At 38.7% G+C, this 25,553-nt stretch overlaps 1 protein-coding gene and 1 long non-coding RNA gene across 8 annotated transcripts in view; one reads left to right on the top strand and one right to left on the bottom strand.

Annotated features, from left to right (window-relative positions):
- The window catches only part of CXADR (CXADR Ig-like cell adhesion molecule), a 315,978-nt gene extending 309,902 nt beyond the window's left edge, over nucleotides 1-6,076 (bottom strand). Inside the window, exon 1 of the mRNA XM_068911149.1 lies at nucleotides 6,058-6,076. The gene's annotated coding sequence lies outside the window, so the exon portion shown is untranslated. The remainder of the gene's footprint in view (nucleotides 1-6,057) is intronic.
- On the top strand, nucleotides 200-24,995 carry LOC104139638 (uncharacterized). Of its 7 annotated transcripts, none has more exons than XR_693150.2 (5): nucleotides 200-347; nucleotides 9,733-9,855; nucleotides 10,723-11,378; nucleotides 19,460-19,569; nucleotides 21,137-24,995. It is a non-coding gene; the product is annotated as an uncharacterized lncRNA (long non-coding RNA). The 7 variants fall into 7 exon arrangements; XR_693149.2 differs by having other exon boundaries at nucleotides 19,460-21,238; nucleotides 22,065-24,995; XR_693147.2 differs by having other exon boundaries at nucleotides 19,460-22,490; nucleotides 22,581-24,995.
- The last annotated feature ends 558 nt before the right edge of the window (nucleotides 24,996-25,553 follow it).

The following is a 25,553-nucleotide window of genomic DNA, read 5'->3' as shown; positions in this document are numbered from 1 at the left end:
AAGCAAGAACAAGAGTAAAGACAGCAAACGCAAAAGCCTACCAGATAAACTTCAGTGTATAATCAACTGGATGATTCCATTATGAATTTTAAATCCTACTTATTGGGTTAAAAATGTTTATAAAGATGATGAAATAATTCTATCAATCAGTGTTGATCTTAGTAATCGTAAGTTCACTTACTCTCAGCAGGTTCCACAGTCCATCCACCTGTTACTCAGATACTGTAAGTAAAACATAGCTTTACATACAAATTAATGTAACTAGATTAATGCAGTTCATCTCATAACTGTAGTACTGCAGAGGAATGGAACGATGCAGCAATCAGCAAACTCTGAAGATGCCTATTGTAAGTATCAAGCAACAAAAAATTTTAACAAGGAGAGGAATGTCTCTAACAGATACACTGTTGAGAGAAAAATACTTTAATTGAACATAGCAAAATAACTCTGTAATTTAATAGAGTTTAATAAGAGTGATACAGTCTCAGCTGACTGGTCCAGATTTTTTTCTGTGTGTTTTGCATATATCTATTTGACTAGCTAGCTTTCTATAGAGAGTTTTGCTGTTGTTGTTGTTTTTTATTGTGGGCTACAGACAGTTCCTAAGAGGAAATGACTGCATTTCAGTGTGAAATTAAGTACCCAGTCAGGAACTGAGCATAATCATCATATGGGCAAATCAAAACGATGGCTACATTTACGGTCTACAGAAATTTTTGCTGCACTGCATATTAACACACTGAAAATGTTGTGTTAGCTAATCGTGAATGTGCCGATTTTCATTACCAATGTAAATATATAACATCTTCTGTTAAACTCCATTGACATAATTCATCAAATGAATGGAAAAATGCCCCAAAATGTGATAATTGTAGATTCTTGTTATACAACTCAGAATAAAATATTCTTTTCTCTAATTCTAACAGTAATTAACTTGGATTGGAATTCCCCTGACTCATGTAACAGTCTACACTGTATTAATGGATCTCAGTGTTTATATAGTTTGAAAAGAAATCCTGCCCTATGTATGTAACATTATATTAAGGTGCTAAAGACTTTCTGGTTAATGAAAAGTATTGATCAAATCACTATAGCTGGATCTATAAGCATTTTTTTATTTAGCTTTAAGCTGAAATGGTGTCTTGCTGAAACTTAAAATGCTTTAAAAATGAAGCTTTGGAAAATTGCTGCATCTCCCATGAAAACTAAAAATTAAAATAGACAATTATCATAATAATAACCTAATTGTGCATGGCAGACAAAAGAAAAGCTAATACTTCCCTCTGCTTTTTGACTGATGTTTTGTTGGGCTGTAGCTAAACAGCACTTTAAGTTGACAGTAAATTAGCAAACAATATGAGGGAGGAAAAAAGAAAGAAAATCATGCAGGGGTTAAGATGTTTATGCAAAACAGTGATTTTCCTTTTTAAAATTAAAATGTACAAATAAGCTGGTGTCAGAGACTAGGTGATCCTTCATTTCCACTGCATTGAGCAGGCTCACATCAGCAGCAGACAGCCGTTAATATATGCGTCTGGCTCAGTCTGGTCTACCAACTAGGAATTCATCGAATTGTTAATATCATTCCTTTTTTGTATGCACCACACATCATTTTCACTCTCTCTCTCTCTCTCTCCCCCCCCCCCCACCCCACCCCTTTGCAAGAGGTTGTGTTTTGGCTTTTTGTTTTTGTTGTAGCACAAGCTGATTACCCCAAAATCACATATTAAATAGCATTTAAAGGCATTTTGTACTGAAACAGGAGAAGTCATATATAAATGAATATATTGAAATTCTATATGCACATCTTGGCAGAGCATACAAAAGATGCTTTCTGTTTATTTGAGCTAATGGAGAGAGGTCTCATATACTGTCGACGTGTAAACAAGGCTGCTTTCGGCAGGGTGTCACGTAGTCCTGGGAGAGGGAAACATCTTGTTGATCCTGATAGGAGTTCTGCCTGAGTGAAGCTCCCCTTCGTCGTCCTCTGCCCCACCATAAGGACTTTGATATGTACCAGAGGCTGCTTTTGCTGTGTTGAAACTGTAGAAGAAGAGGGAGGAGGGGAAAAAGGGAGGCCGTGGACCAACTTTTTCATCTCGCTGGCAAGGGGCAGCAGCGAGTACTATGGGCAGAGAGGAACCACCATAGTTATCCCAATTCAAGCGGCAGTGTCGAGGCAATACTGCATATTCACGGCTTTTGCGGTAGTGCCAAATAAGCCAGGTAGGGATTTTTAATGATTTGTTTTATTCCCATTCTCACTGCAGAGTAAAAAAATATTTGAAATCATTAGACTGTTAGTTCCTGACTGAGACAGACATTTGACGCTACAGTTTCACCTTCTTTGTGTGTGCAGTATTAAAGGCAAAATGAATTCAGAGCACTGTGAACATCCACATTCAAGAAGATTTTGCTGATTCAAACATAAATGCTATTAAAATGTGTACGTGTACAGACATATACACTGTATATCTGATTAAATCTATCAGGATATTTGTTTTGATAAATACTAGGCAAATTTTAAATTGTATATCAGCATGTATATACCTACACACAGTATAGTTTTATCTCATATATCTCATATCGCTTTCATGAACAGAATACACGTTCACCTACTCAGTACCTTAAATATACTGTTTAAGTAATGAAAACTATTATATATAACACAAGTCAGTTGCTACCAATGATGTGCTTCATCAGCGTTAACACCTAGTTGGGTACATCAGTTCTGCATATTTTGCACAGATTTAGACCTACATCACTAACATTGCCTAAACAGAAATCAATGTGAGATAACACATTTGTGTTAAAATAATTACTTCTATGTCCAAATGTCTGCAAGGAGCTCTCTTTGAGTGTTTATAGAGTATGCAGGATTGACGGTTTATGAAGAAAAGAACTGCATCTTTACCAGGAACTGTATCATCATTGTAATTGTCAAGAAACATTTTTTATGATGGTTTAAAGATTAATTATATCTTGAGCAACTCAAAAATTACATGCAAGTGCACAGTTTCTATCTCTTAAGAAAACAAGACAACAAGAAAATGCATTATACTAACAGATAAGAACAATTTATTTTAACAATAGTATTGATGCTTACAATAAAACACAATTCCTCCCACACAAGTGGAAAAAATATACTGCAGCCAAAATACCACTTCTGAAATGAACAAATAGTTTAGATGCTTGATCTGTGTGAAGCCTTTGTCTCGGTGAAGCCTGATGTAGCAACAAGGTCCTGCAACATCTTGGGTTAGAAACAGGAAACAGAGAAAGCTTAATCATGCCTAACCCACAGATAAAATATTAAAAAATACAAATCAAATTCTGCGATGTAGATCAGAGGTTCAAGATTAATGAACAGTGTAGAGTAACTTCTGTCCTGTTAAATCTTCTTCTGCAAAGTCAGTGAGGTATTTACACATGGGGAACAACCTAAAGGTCACTCTATTTTTGCCAGTGGGGAAAAAAATGCAAAAAAGTGCCAAAGAGGCTAGAAGTTGAGCCCAGTTCTTAGAGTACTGCCAGCTCTGGTGAAATGAATCCGTACCAGAAATGTGTGCAATTTTGTGTGCAAAGTGATTTTAATGCTGTAGTTTGATTTTCACATCAGCTTTCCCTATTGCGTTAAAATGTAAATTAAATGAGAGAATATATTAAATGTTGTATTGTGGCCCCACTTAGACAAAGAAAAATGATGGCAACTACTTATAAAATACTCTCTGTCCTATATTATAGGCAAAGCTAAGCAACAGTTTTCCTGCAGACTGAAATAATTATTCAAACAACAATGGAATCAATGTTTTCTAGGCCTCAAACATCAATGTTTATGTTCTACCTTTTAAAAGTTCATTAAATGCTGTAACAATATAGCTGAAAATATACTTTGCAGTAATTATCTACCGGAATGGTCTGTAATAATAATATTACAGTTGAAAGCGTTTTGTACATTTTAGTACAATCACTATATTTTAGTGATTTTATTCTGAGGTACAAACTGGCATTAAGTTTAAATTTAAATTCAAATTCTAAATGTTACATAGCATCCAGTTCAGTTTTCTAAACATACAAATATGTAGCATCTTAATGTTGCACAATGGTAACAGCTTTCTTCTTGAAACAGCATGTTTTCCTCTTCTCCTCCCAGACAAGGAAAACTCCTTTGATTCTCTAAATTCTGCAGAGAAACAACCAAAGTCCAAAGTTGCTGGTTCCCCTCCGCCTAGGTCCCAAGAGCCTGACTTGTGATTGTTGCTAAAAAACCTCACAAGTTAGGGTCTCAGGGACTAGGAAAAGTCCGATATGATCCAGTAGAATTCGTCTTCAAATGATCTGAACTGCTTAGTAGTCATAATCGCTGTCAAGAAAACTTTCACTGCTATTGTAAAAAAAAAAAAAAAAAAAAAACAAAACCCAAACCAAAAAACCCCAAAACAACAACCCCTCCTTCCCCCAAAATAAACACATCACAGTTTCAAGTAGGGGGCAGAAAAGATCAAATAAGCAGGCAACCCACATACGTGCATTCAAGACAATGTATCAGCTGACTGAACAGACTTTTCTTAAGAGTATATTCCTTAACTTTTGAAAAGAAAAACAACAAAGACTGCAGGAAAAATCTTCACTGCCTGGACTCACGAGAAGCCATATTATAATACATCAGAAGGAAGAGCTCTAAAATGGGTTAAAATCAGCTTCCAGCAGATTTGTGCAGTAACAGTTTTATTCTATTTCCCTTAATGCCTTAAAGAAGGATTAAATGCTTGTTAAGGGGTTTCTAATTGAAATATTTCCCCATTATACTTTTAGTCTCACTGCTAAGGTGGGCCCTAGGTTACACAGTGCTTTAAACCTATCCACGATGCAAGGATAAGCTTTGGGCGTGCATGTACTTTTTGCCTCTTCCCCTGTTCAACATTTAATCCTTCCACAGACTGTTAGCAAAAGCTTCTTCCTTTCCAATGCCAAAAACAGCTTTCACTCCGTAAACTGTAGAAAACATTGACACGCAAAGATTGCTGTCACTTGAACCACATTACTCAAAGCACACACAACTTTCAAGTACTGTCGATACAGTAAGAAGAAATGATCGGATTTCCCAAGAAATTTTGTTCTGAAGCCGAACACTTTTAGTGGCACGACCACAATCCTGAATTACTTTGGCATTCGTTCTCCTCCGATCTTTAGCCTTGTATGCAGAACGAAAAAGAAAATTTCTACTTTAGGGACAGGATCCACGGTGGTTTTTTTTTTGTTTTTTTTTTTTCCTCTCCTCTCCATCAGAACCCAGAGCAAAAGAAACAGCAGCCATAAAGGTCCTAGCCACTGGAGCAGAATCTGGTACAGAAAACTCAGTGCTCTTCGGGAAGCCGTTCAGCTTTGAAAAGGAAAAAAGAGAAGAGGGGGGGAAGGATTAGATTCTCTGCTAGTAGAACAGGTGAATCATCCATTTACAAGTGAGCTGTAGAGAGCTGTGCTGAAGAAAAGATTTGCCCGCACCCCCCCACCCCCACCCCTGCCCTTCACCCTCCCCTCCAGAATGTTACTTCAGATTTCAGAACATTTTGGATTATTTAAAATATTTCAGTCGATGACAGAATGCAACATTATATAAGAGCCGTTTCTTTGTCACTGTGCACCATTCAATCAGTTATGCCTCAGACACAAAATAGTTAAAACGAAACAAAAAATATATATGAGATATATATATATATATATATATAAAATGTATAGCAGTCCTTAGATTTCATTCCATTTCTTTTTCCAAAGCTGATCATGATTTAACAAACAATTTTGACCACAGCTTTCAAATCAATAATTAGAATGAAAAATCTCTCCCCTCTATAAATATGACATTAACATAATTATACCACCCCCATCGCATAGACCCATCCTCTTTAGGGAATACATCTGATGCTCTGAAGATGGAAATCAGTCAGATTTTAGTTGCTCTCAAACGTACCTTTGCTTCTCACTGACTGACTGGCTTTACCTTCCATGCACACACACAGTCACTAACACACACACACACACACACACACACACACACACGCGCGCGCGCACGCACACACACACACACACACACACACACATACACACACACATACAAAAAGGCAAGGCAAAGCAGCGGATGCTGACTCAGAGCAGTTGTGTGTGGAGGGGGTGGTATCGGCTGGTATTTTCACTGCACTCATCATTAACGTTAACTCACTCTCTAGCATCCACCCTCTCTCAGACCTGCTGGACTGCAGCATTTGCATGACGCTGTCACTCTAGCCCTTGTGGGTCAGATGTTAGAAGAAAAAAAAAGCCTCAAGGCTCTCATAAGAAATGCCTTCATTTCTTCCAAAGGGTCCCTCTTCTTATTTTTCCACCTTTCTACTTCCTCTGTTGCTGTGTCTCAGTTGTTTGACATCTTTCCGGAAGAAAATGTCTTGAGCTGCAATAAGCCAGTAGTCAGTCGGTCCTCCCCTCACCTCACACTCCTATTCCCACCCCCTTTTTTTCCTAATCAATAAGACAGATCTCCAAATGCAGTTGTGAAAACAGGCTCTGACACACAGACTTTCATCCTCGATCCTCTGCCTCAGGAATAGCAGGCAACCCAGGCTCACACGTGATGTCGAGAGAAATAATGCCAGTAATTCTTGAACAGTCTTAGGAGTTTATTCTACGCCTTCTTCATTTTTTCCTTTGCTTGAATAAATACTGGTGGGAAGGACACACTAGCTCTCAAAGGCTATGAGGATTCATTTCTTCTAAAATAATCAACACTTTAAAAGACTACTATTAATCTTACTCAAAATTAATGTTATCTTTTATTTTTCCCCCACTCATTGTGCTCCCTCTAAGCAGGAATTGTCTCGTAGCCAAAATACTGCCAGGGTCTGAATCACCATTCACTGTGCTGAAATCATAAGTTTCTGGACTTCAATCAGTGTTTAACTGGATTTAGTAAATTTTTTTTTTTATTTTAGACTTTACACTTAAAAAAAAAGAAGCTTTTTGCATCAGAGAGAGTCTTGTCAGGGAACAATGGCAATACACACACACACACACACACACACACACACACAGAGCTGTGCAAAATATTGAATATGCATGTTTGAACCACACTCGTACATTTATCTATATGTTATTTATTCTGTGTTGGTAGAACAGCCTGTGCCTGTACATGCGCATCAAACACACACACACACAGACTCAGGATGTATATACAAAATATATAGCACAAAGCAAAGCACAAAGGTTGTTAACTGAAACGCAGGCACAAGTTGTATGACAGGCTATGAAAATCTGCAGAGCATAATTATTGAGCGCATTTTTTACTTTGTTCCTTTGTTCTTAAAACAAGGTACTCTAATGGCTTCGGCTGTTGACAATCTTTCAGCTTTCTCCTTTTTTACACCAACAGTATTTGTGAATTATTTTCCCAGACAATACCGCACCACTGTGATTCACAGTAGAAAAGGGGGACAGGTGATACGCAGCTCTCCTGCCAATTCTCAGAGCTGTCTGGTGCTGCAGAAAGCCTCCGCTTACCCACCCAGACAGGTCCCAGGATGCAGCGCTACACCGCAGCGCCAACCAAGGTAGCCATTTGGCAAGGCTGCTGGGGCAGCAAACGTGAAGGGCACCCGGGCGCAGAGAACTTCCAAAGAAAACACCGCACAACCCCAAGTCAAGACAGGAAGCCAAAGCTCGGAGGTCCACACCCTAAGCCCAGTCCGTACGCACGCAGCACCAGCCAGCGTAATGGCAATTAATGTCTTAGATAAAGGAAAGGAAAAAAGCAGGCAATTAGGAAACGGTTAAGTTTGCAATCTCAGAGAAAGGGAACGAGAGAGACAGACACACGCCCACAGAGACAGAGAGCAAGAGGAGAACGCCAAGCATGAGACAACAAAAGCAAGGCTGAAATCAGATTTGGGAAACTGAAAAAATACAGGATTACAGCATTCAGCTTAGCATTTACGGAGGTATTAAAAAAAAAAAATTAACACATGCACAACATGGCTTAAAATACTTATTGCCATCAATAGTCTGTGACGGATGCCGGCTTCTTACTGCTACACGTACATTAGATTGGTCATCGCCTCTTAATCTCCTTTTGCTCAGACCCATCCATTTTTTGCTGCTCCAGCATCTGTGCCCTTTATGCTTTTTTTCTGTATAGTTACCCACAATACCCTGGATAAATTAATGTCATGACCTCGCTATGGCTATCAGACAGAAAAAAAAAGTCTACTATTTTAATAATTGAACGTGCGCGTACAGCAAACTGCCTACTGATAGCCCAGCTTTGTGGATTGCCTCCAAAAGCAGCCTTTGCTAGCTCTGCGAATCAGAAACAACAGATGCAAATACTAGCCACATAGCCCCTGCTCTCTCTTGCCTTTTTTTTTATTTTTAAGAAAAAAACCCTCTTCAATCTGTGCCATCTCATTTTCCCTGTGTCTGCCCCCTCAATGGTTAAAAACGTTAGCCTGCTGAAATTACAAGCGTTTCAATAAAAGCTTGAGTGAAAGTTATAAATGGCTGCATATTCTGGAAATTTATATCCAGACGGTGAGTAGGGAAGAGTACCCCAGGTTCAAGTGCCGAGCCTCACTCGGGAGCACCTTTGGGGCCAATGGGACTGCAGACTAGATTAAATCAATAGTCGTCTGAAACGAGATGTCGTAATCAATCAGCTCAATTACCACTGTCATAGATCTGGGCTTAAGGTCTTTCCTGATTCCACTCTTCTAATCATTAACCCTTATACATCCTCAAAATACGGACTTATACGTGCTCTGCTGCCCTACCTTACAGAAACTTAAACTTTGCTTTTTTCCCTGTTTTCCCCTTCGCCATGTAAAAAATGTAGGAACAGGTCAGCAAGAAATGTTTTCGGCATGAATAAGGCAAGGTTAGATGCACTCCTTTAAATATACCTATTATGGATTTGCTGTGTGTGCGCTTATATGTTATTATTATGCCCCCGGGAGTGGCTGGGTGGATCAAAGACTGCTGTTTAATTAACATTCAACTCGGCTGTTTCCTTGGAGATTACAAATAGAAGACTAGTCGAATTAGACTGAAGCCGTTCACTCTTTTCACTAATCCAATATTAGAGAACTCTTCTCCGCTCAACCTAGTAAGGAGCAACTCATTTCTGGTTAATCAGCCACTAGGAAAATCCATTTGCAGTTTGAGGGTAAGCATGAAAAGTTGTAAAGTTGTAAAGATATTAAAGACATTTTTGTATGAATGCCTGAAATTCACAGAATTGCCCCATCGCTTACATTTTGCATCCACAGTACAGTAAATCCACATGCAATGAAGGAAAAAGGAACCATCAGTTCGAATACTAGCAGAGCCATTTTAAAGTCTTGCCTGTAATTATCATTAGCAGTATGGAGATGAAATTTCATCAATTTAATGTTTCTTTTATTCCTGTGCAAGTTCCAAAAAGATCAAAAAGCTCTTCATAAAAATGGCTTAGCAATTGTCACACATCCTTCTTCCAGTGTCTCAGGAGGGAAGAACGAATCCAAGTTTCTACTAGACAGTTAGCAGGTATCCAGAAATCTGGTCTTTTAAATTTGATTTATTCTACTGATAGACTCAAATAATAACAGGGAACGAAAACCCCATCACATTTACAGTTACATCACTCTCTGCACACTCTGCCTCTGTTTCCAAGCAGAACCACACCTTTTTCAACTGCAGATCTGCTTTCAGCTGCAGAGACCGAACGCACAGCGTTAGCCCATGCCGCGCTATGAATGCCAAACAGCAGAACGAGCCCCTGGACCAGAGCGATGATATTTCGGGGAGGAATTCTTGCACGTTTTCCAGCCATGGGTATGAGAACGAGACAGCCAAGAGCTCTTCCGCTTCACAGGCTCAGGCCAGGGGACCCAGGGAACCGTTTGCGGGAATGACACCTGCCCGGGCTCGGCCGCGGCAGGGCTGCGCCTGCCGCGCGCCGCTGAGGGGCTGCGCTGGGCAGCGCTCAGGGAGCCACGCAGGGAGCAGCACTAGCCAAGATATATTATTATTGGACATTGATTGCTGGATTTAATGATCCAGCTGTTTTCATTAGCAGAAATATAAAAAAGCCCCTTGTTTTCTAAGCAGGAGTTGGTCTAGAAAATCATTCAGCTCCTAGCAGAGGTGCTTTTTAAGAGGCTCATACCTCAGCCAGGAACTACTTTGTTGCAGGAACTGACCCCTCACGGAGGGAAAAAAAAAATGACCCCTGCTTCACATCTTCTCTGGGAGAGGTTTAGCTGACAGTGGGAAGAGATACAGAACGAACCGTACTACCTACCGTCCTTTAGTAATGAAAAGGAATGCAACGTAGCAGACACCAAATTAAGCCGGATGAAGGGCACAGAGAGGTACCGCTCCGTTTGGCAGGCAGCACTTCAGACTGTGAGCATCATCCACAAGGGGACAGCATTCACAGCCACACGGGAGAGATGCAGTTTGTGTACGGGAAGGGCAGAACGAGAGTAGCAGCCATTGCTGAAACCACCAGCGCCACAGACAAGTAAATAAAGGTGTTTTCTGGGTTATTACTTATGGACAGAGAAGGAGGAGTGGTGAGCCTGGACACGGATGTCAGGTGTCAAAACCCATTCAAATACAGGATAAGCCTTTTGGGTATTTACACAGCAAGACTAAAGGTGACTTGCAACACTAACACAATCTTTTTGTGAAAGACAGGGATTCTCTGGAATAACAAAAAAAACAACGCTAAGAGAATTAGGATAACAAGAATTAGACACCGTCGGAGCAGAATCAGAACGTGTCTAAAATGAAGGGAAAAGTGTGGTATCAAACATGTTGGTCTGATTTTGCAGTTCTGATCATCATACTCTCTGCGTGCTCTGACTGGGAGGTAACACCCTTATCTCTCTTCTTTCTCTAGAAGCAAAGTTTCTTCGTGACAGTGCATATGAAATAGACAGCGACTAAAATAAAAAGTCAAGCTTCCTTTAACGTCGTGCTTAAACGCGTTAAAAGAGTAAGACTGTTAGAGTGACCTGTATCTATGCATATGACGTAGCTTCGTATGATTGTGCATGACATCTTCTCCCCACACGGAAGAACAGCAAGGCGATAACAACTCCAGAAAAATCCCAGATGCATCTAATCCCAAACCTATCACAAAAAACTAGCCCCTGAATTTGCCATTTACAAACGCTACACCCAGCCTTTGCCTTATTCTTAATAATGGTGCTTTTTGTATCTTAGATGAAATTCCCACCTGATTATGAAGTATCAAAAAATACAGCCTGCACAGCTGTTAAACAAAGGAATTCAGACAAACAGAAGGAAAACAAAAATCCTCTGAAAAAGCAATATCCTTCTCTCCCTACGTAAGTTTCTACATACTTGGGGAACGCTATTATACTGTCTCTTTGCTGACTGGTCAATTTACCTGCCATTAATTAAAACACAGACATAGGACAGCACAAATTATTGCAGTCTGAATTACTTTGAAAATACATGAGTACTACTCAATAGACTTTGATTTCATTGACATTTTCAATTAAAAAAGTAATTCTTTGTGAAAACTAACCACTGTTATATTTATTCTTTTTGATCAATGCATTCTTGAGCTCCAAAAGCATGAAATAATGATTACATTAACTTTTCTATGTATGAGCACTTTTTAGTCTTAATTCATGAGTTACTTTGTGTTACTGTTTAATACAACCTCAGCACAATGTGAAGAAAGGGACTAGTACTATGATGAAATACCAACTATTCTTTAAAATGTTTTTGACTAATACAGTCAAGTTCGCTTTTTCAGTCTGCTCAAGAAAGCCTCGAGCAGTTATGTTGAAAACTCTCCCTTCATAAATTTTCTAGTAGGGCACTTTTACTATTTCCTTAATAATTACATATATACATATTCGACAAAAACTCAAGATTTCATAGAACGAGAGAGTCGAAATATGTTGTCTGAAGCCACCTCCCCATACTGAAGTTTCATCCTATTGTTGCAGTCATCAGTGGGCCTGATCCCGTAACTAGGACGATTCAACAAACTTTATTCGTGGGGATAGTTCCTCTGAAATTAACTGACCTATTTTACGGAGCAGTGATTCTTGGACATCTCTGTGTTGGATAAGAATCAGGTCTAGAATTAATAAAAATAAATTAAAGGAATTCCGTGACTGTGCACAGTCACGGAACATACAGAATTCTGCCACAGAACAGAAGTGACTCCTATTTTGTTAGCAACGCTAACAATCTGAAGATAAACATTTGTGACAAACCTTCAGATACCATTTCGAGAGCTTTGCTTTAATAGGTTTCAAAAGCAGGCTGGGGAAACCTATACCTTTTTAATAATAACATACAAAGCAGGTCCAATGCCTCCAGAACCAGACTATTCTAAATTTTCTAGACAGTGAAGGTTAAAGCTATCCTGCATTCTCATAGTTCTCTCTCTCCTTTCAATCAATCTCATTGATTTTTTTAAGGGTCAGAGGCTATACCTTCATTGATCAAAGAAACAGCCTGACACAGCGAAAGAGTCTGCCAATTCCAGACAGATCAATCACACCTTTGTCTGCTTCTGATACATTATGGTTATTTATTCTGCATCACCACGACTTTCTGTCGCATGGTTCTTAATGTAATCATGTTGCTTGGGGACAACAATAAAAAGGGGGGGGGAGGGGAAATATTCTATTTAAAATATTTTAAGCTTGCCTCTGGTATTTCTGAGGGTGGTTTATGATGGAACTTGGCCAACTAGTTTGATTTCATTTTTGACTTGGAACAGAACTCTTGTTCTGGTATTCAGCTCCCCTAGATCAGCATTTTGTAGGATTTTATAAAGGCAGTCCTTTGAAACGGTTTGTGCAAAGCGTGTTTAGAAAAGTAATTAGATCTTGATAGAACAACAATTACGATATAATCACAACCATAATTCTCCATCTTTATACACTGTTTCAGAAATGTTTTAATAAACAGAATGTAACTGATACCAGTCTATAGCTACTGAGTGCTTTATGACTGTAAAGTGAAACTAAATGGTCAGCCTAAAATAATTGCTAGGAAATATTGCTGAATAAACAGATATAAGTGCTGAAAAGCTCCTGGTTTTGCAAACTATTATGCTGAAAGCCAGCTAAAGCTTTAAAAAATGCACAATATGCTCGCTGTCCGTTGTGACAGAAAGCTATATGCTGTTATTTATCTTTTCATAGCATCTACAAGAAGCCCTTAAAACTACTATTGGTCTGATTGTGAAACTCTGACGCACATTTGGTAGCCTCTCACTTCACAAGCAATTGCACTACTTCAGAGCAACCCCTTGTGGGTCTTGTGATATTCATTATAAGTAAGAGCATAAAAATCAAGTCCTGAAGGTGAAATTGTAGTATCGGAGAAGTCAGTGGCAAAACGCCCAGTGACTCCAGTGGAGTCAGGACTTCACTGCAAGAATTTACATCTGAACTCCTTCAACTAAAGCCACCTTCAGTAAAAAAGGCAGCTCACAGGATCGCACAAGACCATGCCATTATAAAGAATCAAAAAAAAAAAAAAAAATTAACATGGTTCTTAGCAAAATAGCTCACAAAGCTATGATTAGCTTTATGCACAATATAGCCTTAGCAAAGTCAGTGGAACTGTTCAATGTGGATAAAATTTAGCAGGTTAATCTTGGCAAAATCAGGGTATCATGTAATAAGACGTAATCACTGTCTTGAAGAAATTATTCACCTACATCATTAGAACATTAAAATAAGATATACGATAATCCAAACAGTTGGCCTTAGTTTCTGATTTCATTGTGCTTACTCTGTAAATTACTGCGCACCAGATTTACATCAACATTATTATGTAGAGCAAAAGGTAAGCGGTATACAAAGCTGAAATATTAAACCTATTAACAAGTTACAAGTTTGACAGAGTCCCTACAAGTAGTTGTGTGCATGCCAAGAAACGCATTTTAAAGCCTTTAACTAAAGGAAACTGCCTTCCAGTGATAAACTGCAATGCCTAAAAGACATGGCTAAAATGCTACTGCCACTCTCAAAGGCCAAGAGACCTTAAAAACGGTTGCTGGCTGACAGCATTACACAAAAACATACAGTTTCTTCTGTAAAGAAATAAAGCTGAATGCGCAACATTTCAGAGAAGTTTTGAATAAGTCTATTTGTCCAGCTTACTTTGCAAAGGCTCTGTAGAAAACAGCACCATAAACACTTTCAGTCCCCACACAAGGGCTAAACAAAGAGTCCTCTTTCTAGCCATTTAATCCAGTAATTTATTTTTTCAACCATCACATAAATCGAAACACAGCTGTAACCAATGACTTGCAGATCCAGTTCCCTGCCAGCTGGATCCTGTTCTGCTGAAGCAGCAAGATTTTTACATTGTTCACTTCTGTACATCTGGAGAAATCATTTGGGTTCAAAGGTGACTAGAAAAGCTCTTTAAATAAACCCAACCAACAGTGAAGAGAGGCCTAAGTATCCACAAAATCTACACGGAGTTCCATTTAAAAAGTTCTTTCTTTCACATTAGCTCTTCGAAACTATTCGCTTCTTTACAAATTTCATTATTATGCCATTTTAGTTGGATTCTACATGCAAATATCTATTTTTATAGTAAAGAACTGGTTAATACTTCCCAAGAACTTTCAAACAGTGCAAATACTCAAAAGTGCTCACAGTTAACAGTCTATTATTTATCACACCAAAAAGAATCACCAGAACGATAGCAAGGTAACGCAATATCAAAAAGATACCTTAATAATTCATCCATCTTAGCTATAGCCTAAAATGCTGCTCAGCTTTAAATTCAGAAAAAGCAAACCGTAAGAGAGTCTACACCACACTAAGATATGCTGAGCCTGAAATCTCTTAGAAGCTAATCCTTAAAATAGCATTACTTCAAGAAAAGTCAGCATCATTCCCAAGTGCAGGAGTACTGCTAGTTAAGTAACAAAAATGTCCCTGACATTTAGAACTGCATACAACAAATTGATTACCATGTATCGTTTCCTTTAGAAAAGTAATCACAAAGCAAATAACCTGAATATTTCAGAGGTAAATAACACTGAAGGCTCATATAACCAGTATCTTTGACTACTTTTCAGACAAAGAGCAGACACTCAAATGTGTTTACAACTGAGGTGTTCCGTGCCTAGTATAGGCCTCACTAACAAAAACACTTACAACTTCAAGAGTACCTGCACTAGGTCTTATTTGCAAATCTGTAAGCATGCGATCTCAATTACAAAATAAACCAAAAATTGTCCTTGGATGCATGTCTGCACGCAAGGAGTAAGAGGGACACATCCAGAACATGCCCCTAGTTGCATAGGTAAAGATCTAGTTCCTTTACTACACATTACAAAAAGGTATTTCAAAATTTAACTAGGGCTCACTACTGTAACTGCTTCTTTTCCTTTGTTAGCGCTTACTGTTATAGCTCTTTTGAAACAATGCTGACAGAAGTTTCATTTTTGGTTGTGAGTCTGCCCACATCTTTGCACAGGCTTCGTATTATTCTGCGTACATTTCACAGAAAAAATGAGTAGCTACCTCACCTTCAGCTCTCGCTGCTTGTTGTCTACTCTGGCCTATGCTTTCCCACATACTTACAATGATGAGAATACATGGTTAAGTATGCTATCTGTTCTGTTGTCAATATAGGAGCCTCAAAAAAGTAAAAATAAAAAAGAAGGAAAAATCTCATGTCTTTAAAAGCTTAATAAATCATCTGCAAAAATTAACATGCACAAATCATAACCAGGTAATTACTGTATCACTCCAAGACAAACTTCAGGATATTTAGATGTGCATTTCTATACATAAACATGCACAGATTTACATTGATATTCTAAAATTAAAAGTACTTAGTTTGCACTTAACTACAATGCTCCTGGAAAGCTTTCTCCTTTCTGTTACTGATGGGTACTTAGCCTTAACTATAGCTCAGTTTTTGCCTGATAATTAATTGAAATATCACAAAAGGCAGTGAAATTTGACAGAATATCAGCTGAAACTGCCCAGTGATTGAACTTCCACAATGCTTCCCATTATTTAGGAGCAATTACCTTGCCAAAATCATCAGCACAATGCAACAGTGTAAAATTAATTTACCACCCATTTACCACAATTCTTTTGCTTTCCCACCATTAGTCCTTCGTAGTTCAGGTTTTGTACTGTCAAAACTATTTCCCTCCATTTCTTATAAATGGATGAGAATTTATTACCTAATTCAGACCTCACAGACGACCCATTTCATAATGTTATCTGCTTGCCTGCTTAGGATTTCAGGTAAGTTAAATTTGGGTAACTATTAGTCACAATCTACAATTCACCATTCCGGAAGGTGCCTGGGACGGTCTATGGAAAGTAAAGTAGCCCGGACAGAGGCGTCATCTGTTTCAGTTAGGCTACCTCAGTTGCCTGGAAAACCTTGTGTACCTCTTCTACATCACAGTTTGCAGTACAGATGGTATTCTGATTTATCCAGGAATGTAATTCCCATGGCAGACCCTGAGGCAAAGACTCCAGTGTTTTTTATATATTTGGTTTAACACCTAAGCCCTGCTGAATGACTCTCCCAACTGGAAATCCAGCTCATCAAGCCAGAAGGATTGAATCAGAGATTTTTAGATCCAACATGCAAATTTCAGAATGTGCTAAGCCGGCTCTTCTAATTATCTGAATTTTTGTTTGCCAAATATTATGGGTGTCTCTACGTAGGGTTTTGGATAATTATGCTTATCTTCCATAAAACATTCAGTTACGCCAGTTTACATTGCACAATCCTTTATGTAACTGAATCACTGTATCACTGAATGCAGCAGCGATGAACAACTGTCTAAGGTGGGGTGTCAGACTTCACATACCTCTCCTGCATTAAAGCTAGAGCTTATCAATAGAAACGAAACATGAAGCCAGAAGCTGCTGCCTTTTAAAGATGAGTGATCTTGCCCATCACCTTTTTGGCAGAATCTTGCATCTGTGCAAAACACCAGTTCCCATTTACCAGTTCTCAGTGAGTGTGGAACCCAGAACATTTAATTCATAGCATAAATCAGGACATCTGCCAAAGAGAGGTGGTCCTTTCTCCCCTCCCTCCTGACCTTAATCATTTGTTCTACCACCTTGTTTGCGCTGACACTTGCATCTTACAGCTGCATCGTAAAGCAGATTAGCAAACTGACCCAAAAAAGTAAACCAGAAGAAATAAAAAAATTAGTTTGCAGCTGGATCAGTCCTCGATCTGGCTCGTTGAAGAGCCACATAAACCTAAGTGCCAGCACAAAAGGCTGGGTAGAAATGAGTGCCATTGGCAAGAGGATGGAGCTCTCCTTTCAGGGGCAGCCTAAACTTACGCAGAATATATGCGTCCTCCTGGTGGGAGACAGGAGCTGTTAACTGTGGCCTCTTTAAAGTAACCTTTTAAAGACACTAAGCATCCCAATCTTCAGTTTGTGCACTAGCCTTACTACGTACCACGGTACTCTTGCTGAATCCTGCTATACAGAACTAAGAATACTGTCTGAAGCAAAGATATGAGACTATATTACAGACAAAGAGAAATTAGGAGTTACAGCCAGGGGAAAAGAAAAGACACTCAGGCAGAATCATGCAGAAGGCTGTTCAAGGTGGTCAGAATAGTAAATGAGAAGACCAGCATATTAACAACAATCAAGAAATACATTAAGGCTATAAATAACTATGAAATTAGGTATTAAGAGCAATTATACAACACACAAAGAAGGTGCTCAGAGACTCTGGTACACTTGAAATGCAAATTACTGCAGAGCTAAGGATAGTTGGGACAACAGAATTCAAACTACAATTAGATCTCTGATTATCAGACATTATAACAACATTATTTGAACTTTGCCAAAAAAGGCTGAAATGCACTATATACATATCATTACTTATACAGTCTTCCTTGCATGTGTTGATTCCTACTCATCCAATCTAGGCCTGGTTTCCCAGTCAACTGTTTGCAATAGTAAAATAGACTGGCGTACGGTTTTTACAATGTCCATTATAGCACTGAACAACAGAGAGAGAATCAGTAAATTGTGTGTTATCGCCATACAGCATACAGCGTTTTGCCTTTTTTCTTTTTGGGTAAGTAACATGTCTATCATGGGTAGTCAGTACAATTATCATTGGATTTTGTTCTACAGGCACACACCATAAGGCAAAGATATGCCTTTTCTTTCACAAATACAGTGCCATCAGACACTGCATCCTTGTTTGTAAGTCATTTTCGAGATGCTGTGTTCTCACACATGCAATATGAGAGCAACAACAGAAAATGAAACATATCCTTGTGAAACATATCAACATCTGTTACTCATGAAAAAAAGAGGTGGAATGACACAATCCTCTGCTAGGACCACGGTGTGCCCTGAATTTCTAAGCAGAACATCTCATCAAAATGATTGAGCATCTCAATCCCAAAGCTCTCTAGGGAGCACAGTGTTTGCAAGTGCATCAGATATCCAGTGATGCATGCATATGGCAGACTCTCTGCCTCAGAACCCATGAGTGGGCCAAAAGCTATCAGGAACTTATTCAACCAGGCAGTCTAAACAATTATTGCACATACAAAAAAACTTTCAAAGTTCTTTGAAACTACCTTTGAAATAACCTCTGAAACATACAGCACTTGCTTTTTAATAAAGCAAATTTGACATAAAATATTGGCTTGCAGCACTTCTTTTATCCCTACAATGAACATACCCTTGAGGATACTACCTTGAGTATAGACTTGAGGAGATGCAGATTTCAGAAAAGGCACCTTGGCTTATTCATCTTTGATTATTAGGTTGCAATGACACCTTCGAAAGCATAGTTCCCCTGTACATAATCAGATAAGCTCAAATACGGCCTCCATTACACCCACTAGCCGAAATCTTGCCGTATCAGCCTTCACCTTGCCTTCCCTGGGTCCAGAATTTCCAGAAGGTCCAGCTTATGATAGGGAGCCAAGACAACTGAGCAAGTTTAATAGGAATTGAATGAGGACAGAGGGTAGGCAGGACAGGTAATGGGAAGAGAGTAAAATGTGCTGTTACTCTGTACTCACCAAAACTTCCTCGTTTCCCAACTTCTCTCTCTGTTTTTCATGGGTATCATTACAACGATTTCAAACATGCCTCAGCAATTGTTTCACTAAGGTCAAATTCTGCATCACGGTCAACAGGAGTAGCGTTAGCCACATTGCAAAATCTCAGCCTTTGGACGGAAGCTCTTTGGTGCAATGAATCTCTCTGGTTACCTGTATGTGACATACTTAATACAGTCAGCCCTTGAAGTCTGCTGAGGAGTGCAAGTACCCCTCAGCAAAAGATAAAGAAGTAAACCAAAAAATCCCAGTAATAATACCAGCCAGCCAGCAGTAATGTGTTTTTTAACAATTGCTTTTGCTTCCTCCCTCTCTCCTGGGATCCAAGGAAATTTGTGAAGAGGGAAGAGTAACACATGCAACTCCTAATGTGGACATCAGGTATTTTAAAGTATATCTGGGAAGCCTCAAAAGCCATTTTGATGATACTTTCTCTAGGTAAGTCTGATAAAACATAGCTAGAAGTGATCATTACGTACAGGTAAATTATGTATTTTTCGCTTATTTTCAAGAGAGAATTATTCCACTAATAAAACACACAAAGATGCTAAGCAAAGATACTATTATTACATTATACTACTGGAGCACTAGATAAAAGTTCTGTGTAAAGCCATCAGCCACCAACTGTTACAGTTTCTTTTCCTTTATTAGACAGAAACACACTTCTATATAGGGTACAAACACTGTAACTGTAGTTATTTGAAAAATGAATTGCCATAATTTTCTGTGGATTTTAACTAGAGAACTGTGGGCCTTCCTTGGTTGCAAACAAACTCTAATTTAACCAAACTTTTAAGTCCCTATATCTTACAGAATGGTGCAATCTAACTCGGAAGTGACAGACTGCTTTGCAAAATCTACCTGCAAGACAAGTGTCACGTGACCCTTGTCCGTATGAACGACGAGTGCATCTATTAAGCCTTGGTATCAGACTTTCGAAACACAGTATTCTTTCAGCCAGCCAAACGGTGCCATTACACTTGCTTCATTCTTAAAAGTCAGCAAATCAGTCAATAAGCTTTTTCATTTTTCAGTGAGGAGTATCAGCAAGCCAAAGTAACGTGAAATCCTGTATCATGGATTAGGACAGGTTTATAAGCCAAACCTCTGTATTAACTCTTACAGATTTTAAGGGTTTAAAATTGTCTTCTGCACTTCTGTCACCACCTTAGCTAGTGACCTTATAGCGACTTTCAATTTTATATATCAGACATGCACCCGTTTCAGTTCCTCACTGATTACACAGATTACACAGTAATCTGCACTACACTGTTGGACACACTGATTCCCCTTTTTTCCAGAGAAAATCGGTTTTTGGACTCTCTTTAGCATCCATGGCTTACCAAAATTCCCAGACTATCAGTGGGGTAAAATAACACTACAGTAAATTCTGCCCATTCTTAATCTCATTGTATCTTTCCATTTTTTCTACCAGCCAAATATATTTAATTTGTGGCAATGGAAAAAGACAGTATTTTGCATTCCTTTGTTTTCTTAAGAAATAAAAACTGATATCCATTTGGAGGAAAAAAAACCCAAAAATAAATATGGGAGACTACAATGTATCAAGTGGCGCTACACACTTATTGAACCAGGGTCTTAATATGATTGTTCGTGTTTTTGATCATGAGTCTTGGAATCCTCACAGTCCCAGTAAACTCCTCCAGGTTGCATTCTGCTCTTCAGAAATGAATGGATTCATAGTCTAATCTGAAGACAGGAATTTTCTACTGATTCATAAGAGTAAGAATTTAAAATGTCATCGTAATAGGTATAGGAGTAAAATTCACAGTACATTTGAACGTTTTAGCTGCTTTCCCACAGGGGGAAAATATACTTGCTGGAGCAGAAACATTTTGTTCACAGACCACTCTTTCCCTTCCAAATAAAGACCACTCTTTCTCTTCAAAATAAATCAGCTAAAGAGATCTCAAGCAAAGAATCTGTCTGTGCAAACCCGGTCATCCCTTTCATTTAAACCTACTCAGCCACCTCTCTATTTCAGGACCACGATCAGAATTTATCCAAATTGGCATCGAATGTACGGTGTGCTACTTCCCTGTATCTCCTCAAGGAAATAGTACTACTTGAGATGACACAGAGCAGGGTAAGTATGGATAAATGCTGACTTTACTGAGGACCGCTGTAGGTTAGTGAAAGGAGCTGTTAATTGAAGATTGATGAAGCTCACTGTTATTTTAAACAAGTCCTCAGTAACAGTTTGAAATGAGCCTTGAAATAATTAGAATAAGGATTGCCACAGGAAGCATGGAACTAAAAATATCATCAATTATTTTACAGAAGATTAATCAAGTCCAGTGAAATTGGTAGTATTTGAAGTGATAGTGACTGGTAATTTTTTAAGTGAACATATGCAGACCATATATGAAAAGCCTCTTTGAAGAGCCTCTCACAGTCATACAAAACCTGCTTTTGAATTTAAGTAGGCATGTAAATGGTCTGCATTGAAGTGAATTTCATCCAATCTCAGCATAAATGATCATTCTGTTAGCAGCTCTGAAAGGACATCAGTAGGAAAAGCAGAGTGATAGACCTCACTGCCAGCTTGGTGAACAATACCAGTATGCATTTTCCAAACTAGGCAGGGAACATATAACACTGATTGTGAATTAATACAAAGTAAACTAATTGGGTAGGAACTGAATGATACAATTCAGGACCCTCTTCTACTCAATATCAGGCTTCATAAACATGGCATGAGCGCGTCTAACTGCAGATAAAGAATATTTGAACTTTTATTAAATAGCTATTCAAGAACATCTTGAGATGCTTCTTTTCGGAAAAAAAAAAGGATGACACTAAAAATGGCTAATTATCATGCTAAACAAAAAAGAGGATCAGGAGAGATGGATATAAAATGCTTTAAATGCTGTTATTTTGGATAAAAAAAGAAGCTACTTTTAACATTTTAGAGGGAATGTACAACACATGGACTGGATCCACAAAAAACATGGAAAATACAATGCTGAAGGAGAGATCACAGGCTGCGAACCACATTTGCATTTGCATTGTGATATGAAAGTAAAGTATTAACTAGCATACTCAAAAAGTGTCGAGGGGCAGATAGCTTGCACTACATGCTTGTTCTATATAAATTTGATTCGTTGAGATATCTCCAGATAAGTGAACTGCATCAGAGTATTTTCTGGCTTGCCATGGCTACTGAGACGTAACCCAACTAGCCTAAAATGAGATGCACCAGTCAAATGAACTAGTAAATTCCATTCTGATCATCCCATTACCAGAAACGCTTTGATAATCTTGAGTGATTTCAGAGAAAAACAAGAGGAGTGATTAGGCAGCTGCCAACATAGACTGCAGAAGAGCTATCGAGAGAGGTAAGTAATGTTAAGTACTTGCTTAGCTGAGCAATATGTAGGGGAATACAATAACAACCTATAACTATCTGTTGGGCATTATCTCCACAGCAAAAGAGCAAAGTTTTTCCATGCACAGTCATACGTAGGAGCAACGAGATGAAAAATAGAATAAGAATTTCTATTTGTGTAACAAGGAATTCTTTTTCACGACGAAACGTTATTTTGAGGTAACGGCTCACTTCTGCAAAACTAGCTTACATCGAGCACAAGTATGGACTAACCTTTGCCTCGCTCAGTAAGTGCAATAGGTCATTTTTACCTCTATGTTCTACTGTACCTTCATATGAAAATAAGGAAGTCAAAGAACCACATCAATGGTAAGAATCAACAGATATGAGGGACCTCAGAGCATGGCAGCAGTTCAAGAGAAAATGGGGTTCTACTTGCCTTAATAGGGGTTGAAAGGAGGCAGCAGTGGCAAAACCACAGTGAGAATTCTGCAACCTGTCCATTCAGGGAATAGAGGTTTTATGAGGATATCAAAGTATTGACAAATGTAGAAGGAGAACAAGGAGTATATAGGAATTAAAAGAAATATTTAACGACAAAAGAACAATGAAACACTTCAGATCTGGAAAACAGGCAATTTAGAGGGGATATAATGGCAGTTTGTAAATACATGAAAAGACCTAGGGCAAGACAAAGCTTCCAGAAAGAGAAGGCAAAGAGAGGAACGGTGCATGAACTTGCCCTGGACTTAACAGTAACTATTACAAGGTTTCAACTTACGTGTTTGGTTTGGGGGGTTTCTAAAGCTCATTGCTGTAACTGTGATATAGAAATCTGTCAGAAGATGAGGCAGCAATGTAAATAAGATTAAGGCAAAACGTGGCCCTTTTTGCTTTATGATGAACAACATATTCAGATATAAATGAGAGATACGTGAGCACGTTTCACACATGCCAAGTTCAAAAATCTAATTTAACGAAAGAGGATGCCAGACGTGTCTTCCCTCCCGCACCCAAAATCTGTGCACCAAAAGTTACAACAAGGGACTGAATCATGATGACCTTAACAAACACCTTTTTCCTGGATTTCCACAATTCCATTCTTTTTCAAACATATTTGAAAAGTGCAGCTGTTTGAGCAACAGAGTAGCACACATTTCTCGTTGAAAGCTGTTTAACTTCATGTCTTATATAATGTTGAAAAAAAGATGTTTGTTTTGCCTTTTTTTAATTCTCCTCTCATATATTACACTTGCAAGTATACCATGTAAAGATCATAAAGCACTGTGACTGCACAACTGCTCATGGTGAGACTGGCATGCTTCCTGCTAAATAACGTCATTTATTCATCTATACCATATATGCTTTTCTATTACTCTCAGGTTTAAATTCCAGGGAGACAGATGCAGCAGGCACCTAGCAGACACAGAAGAGCAGCAGTTTGGCTAACTACAGATATAATTCTGTATACCTTAACTGAGCTACGTAATAATTAAAACATAAGCATGGAAGAAGGGACTACCCACCGGAACCTCTCAGCTGTTCAACAACAGAGCAGACAGGGTAAATCTTGCCCCACAGAGGGAACAGCAGGGAAGAAGTAGTCAACTGAAACCTTCATCGATACCTCCTCCCTCTGGATTTCAGGGTCAGAAGATGAATCTGTGTGAGCTACTCAGCATTCTGCAATGGCTGATCCTACAGATACTTTTACCACAGTTTGGTTTTACATCTAAATAGCCCTGCTGAGTGAAAGCAACTACAAGCTTGGATCCTTCTGGCAATGACTTCCATTTGACCAACTGCTCAATGAAGAAAGCATATATCTTTACATATTTAAACTTTGCATCCCCTCAGTTTCACTGAATCTTCATGTACTGTTGTACTTGACAAAGAAGAACAACATGTTTATTTGAAAACAGATTGTCCGCTTGTCTCATTTTGTTCATTTTTTCTCTATCACAGCACTCAGGGTAAGAGACAGGGCTGATTTATATGCTGTCATCTGTTCCTTATGTAGATTAATATTGTGCAGATAGGATCTTGTTGTAGTTGTTTCTTGTTTTGCGGTGAGTGGGATGTTTTGTTTGGAGGATTTTTAAGGAGACAGGAAAGGCTGCCAAAACCTGAACGGAGATCACAGGTTTTATCGAGTTGTCCACAATGGCTTGATCTTTTTCCTTGGTATTTTTAATTCATTTAGAACCCAGCAGAGTGCATAAATAGTTCAAATTACTTCTTTCAGCGCTTGCTAGCTTTCATGTATTGACTACTGAATTCCATTTGACATTGTGTTGTCCATTGCTGTAGTTCTGACAGCTCCCTTTGAAGTTCCCCACATAGCGCGTTTTGGACTTGAGTAACCTAGGTAATTGTGCCGTTTGTAAATGCTGCCATCTCACTGCCTAACCTTCTTTATCAATTCAGTAATACATTTATTAAATAAAAACTGTCCTAGCATGGAGCAATGGAGCCCACTGTTAGCTTTCAGCCACAGAGGAGGCTGACTATATATTTTTACTTTATGTTTTGTCATTTAGCCAGTTTTTACCCCTTGACAAGGATTCCCCTCTCCCCCACTGACCACATAGCTTCCTTTAACAGCCACTCCTGTGGAGAAAGCTTTTTGAAGTCAAAAAAGCTATGTTAGCTGTTTCTCTTTTTTTCTTCTTCTTTTTTAAGCGGCTTGCTAAAGAATACTGATGAATGAATTTCCTTTGCAGAACCAACCCTGGTAACTACCACAGTTGTGCCCATACTTTACCGTCTAAATATAGCCTCTTCTAATTTCCATTCTCTTTCTATTGCCCAGAAATATATTTCACTTGATTAATCTGAAACAGTTCTCCAAAAACTGGTCACAGTGTTCGCTATTATTCAGTTCTTCAATACAGAAACTGTAACGTAACCACATCTGAACACACATCCTTCATCACATTCTTCCAAAAGCAACTCTGCCTAATGCATGAACTTAGCTGTACCGTCCTTCTCGCAGAATACAGAGATCAAGAGAGCTTTTCATTACATTACCATCACAACAAACAACAAGTAAAACTACTGAGCAACTCCAAGC

Source organism: Struthio camelus, chromosome 1 (genome assembly GCF_040807025.1).
Source record: "Struthio camelus isolate bStrCam1 chromosome 1, bStrCam1.hap1, whole genome shotgun sequence".
Classification (NCBI taxonomy): Eukaryota; Metazoa; Chordata; class Aves; order Struthioniformes; family Struthionidae; genus Struthio; species Struthio camelus.
Note: the sequence above shows the minus strand (reverse complement) of the source record. Positions and strands in the feature narration are given on the sequence as shown.